Genomic DNA, 2404 nt, shown 5'->3' on the forward strand with positions numbered 1-2404 from the left:
ATGTGTTAGGTTTGTTCTTGTATGAGAGTTTGCTTTATGATCATGCCTGTACCCTGTGATTAGGTGAAGGTAGTCAACCTAATTGTCTTTAGTATATCATATCCTATGCCTCAATCATAACCGTCAATTACCTGATGGCAACACAGAGGTGTTTAGTAAAGCTAAATAGGCTGTTCACTTTGCAATTGAATGTATACTTTTTAGGGAATTTCCCCTTAGTTTTGTGAACGATGTGAAGCTCTGGTGACTTCCTTCATCCAATTAGTGCAAAGAAATATACAGTTTTTTTACGTTTTACTTGCACATGATTGGGTATTATTTCCAAAGTAAAATGTTACCACATTCACTAAACTTAGGGAAGCTTCCATTGCAAAATGCAAATTCCCATGAAAGTAAACAGCCTATTTGCATTTAGCAAATCATCCCCAGTGTGCCAGAGTATCTATGCTTGATTGAGTGACGTTTATTCTGGCATGCAACGCTGTACTGAAACAAATGTTATATGATTTTTTGGGGACAGATAGAGCTTTCTTTTGGTGGTATTTAATCACCACTGCGGTTTTTCTTTTTTACTATATAACAAAAAAAAGTACCCTAAATTTTGTAAAAAAAACAAAACTGTTTCTGTATGAAACGTTGTGATACATTTATTATTATTACCCCAATTTTCTGGTAAAATATAAAAGACGGGATAGCCAATTCACATGACAGGTCCTCTTTATGGAGACATCAGGGGTCTCTAAGACCCCTAATGTCACCTGGGGACCCCCAGAGAAGCTGATGAAACAGAGATCTGCTTCACCAGCTTCTCACCGGTGTTTTGTACCAGAGAGTGACACTAAATGCAGGAAGTGATGTAATGTACATCACTTCCTGCATTCGGGGACAGGAGAAGAGATCAAAGGGAGATCGTGTACTAATCTTCCTTTGATCTCAACTGAGAGCGTCGCCGTGCTGGTCCCAGCCGCACCGGGCACAGCGGATCTCGGAACCGGCAGTGGCGGCGGCAACGAGGTACGGGTGATGGCTGTTTACATGCTGCTGCGCACGAGCTGGGGGAGGGGAAGGACGCCCCGCTTTGGGTGTCACTTCGGCTCAGTCGAGTCGAAGCATATGCCTTCGGCTCAGTTGAGCCATTCAGCCTCCTATGGCTGCTGTACAGGCTATAGTAAATAGCCCGTACAGCAGCCCTTCGATTCGACTTAACCGAAGGGGTCAGTCGGCCGAAGAGAGCCGAGGGATCAGCTGAAGCTACGACTGGATCCTTCAGCTCCTTTGTGAATAACCCCCTAAGTTATCTAGGACAGGAAGTAAGGGAATGTATACCTAGTAGGTTAGAAACTGCAGTAACATCCTCACAGATGTTCAACTCTCCCCTACTCTTTCAAAAAAAAAACAAGAAAAAAAAAAACCTCTGGGTTGATTTGGTATGTAATTGTGCTGATGTTATATGGAAGAAAACCAACCTATGGTGGTTTTCTTCTCTATACAGTCAGCATAATTAAATACCATATCCAGGATTGCTACAAGTTTTTTGATAATAACTGCTGCAAAGACCTAAAGAACATTATTCATATCTTCAAAATAACAACAAAGGCACCTTTATAAATGTTTATTAATGGCAATCTACAAACAGATACTTTTAGAAAATTGCCTTTTTTTAAATTTTTTTGCATACCTTATTTTTCTTTTTCCCCCCATTCTTCTCACAGTGGCCATTTTAACTAAGGGCATGTTATTAGATCTCCCTTTAATTCCTGGAACTATGGCACATGTGAGTAGGACATGTGACCATGTACATCATCTCAGGGGAGGAAAATGCCTTTTTATGAGATCTGATGAGATTACAGATGAGATTTCAGTGCATTGAGAAATGTCATCCTATGGGTATCTTTAATAAGTAAGTAGAGCATTATGGTTATTAGTGGGAGTGGGATAAAACTCATTATTATTGAATTATTAAAATTCAATATAGTAATACATGTTTGTTTTTAGTTTTTGACCATAGATACCCTTTAATTGGTGGACACTGCATATTGTGATTGGAACAATATCCCATATGCACTTGCATAGGCATCTGCTTTAATCTTTGCAACATTCAGTCAACATCCTGTACAGTATGTTTTGCTTGACTGGTTTTCTAGTATTGAACTATTACATGCTGCCAATACAAATGAGCAACTCTCAGTGCCATGTATTCACTGCAGTCAACTCTGTATACCAACCAGACTCTTTAGTTAGCTAGCTGAGACCTCAGTTCAGTGATGTTTCAGGCTTTTTGTCCAATTAAAAATACTTTTAAACAATTCTATTAAAAATGTAATTCTTACACTATATCCCCTGTATCCCCTCCTCTCTCTCTCTCTCTCTCTCTCTCTCTATCTCTCTCTCTCTCTCTCTCTCT

At 39.6% G+C, this 2404-nt stretch overlaps 1 protein-coding gene across 1 annotated transcript in view; it reads left to right on the forward strand.

Annotated features, from left to right (window-relative positions):
- Positions 1-2404, forward strand: part of TMEM132B (transmembrane protein 132B) — a 412137-nt gene that overhangs the window by 405176 nt on the left and 4557 nt on the right. The gene's annotated exons all lie outside the window — the stretch shown is intronic.

The sequence above is a fragment of the Nanorana parkeri genome, unplaced genomic scaffold, assembly GCF_000935625.1.
Source record: "Nanorana parkeri isolate BGI_ZX_2015 unplaced genomic scaffold, ASM93562v1 scaffold541, whole genome shotgun sequence".
NCBI lineage: Eukaryota > Metazoa > Chordata > Amphibia > Anura > Dicroglossidae > Nanorana > Nanorana parkeri.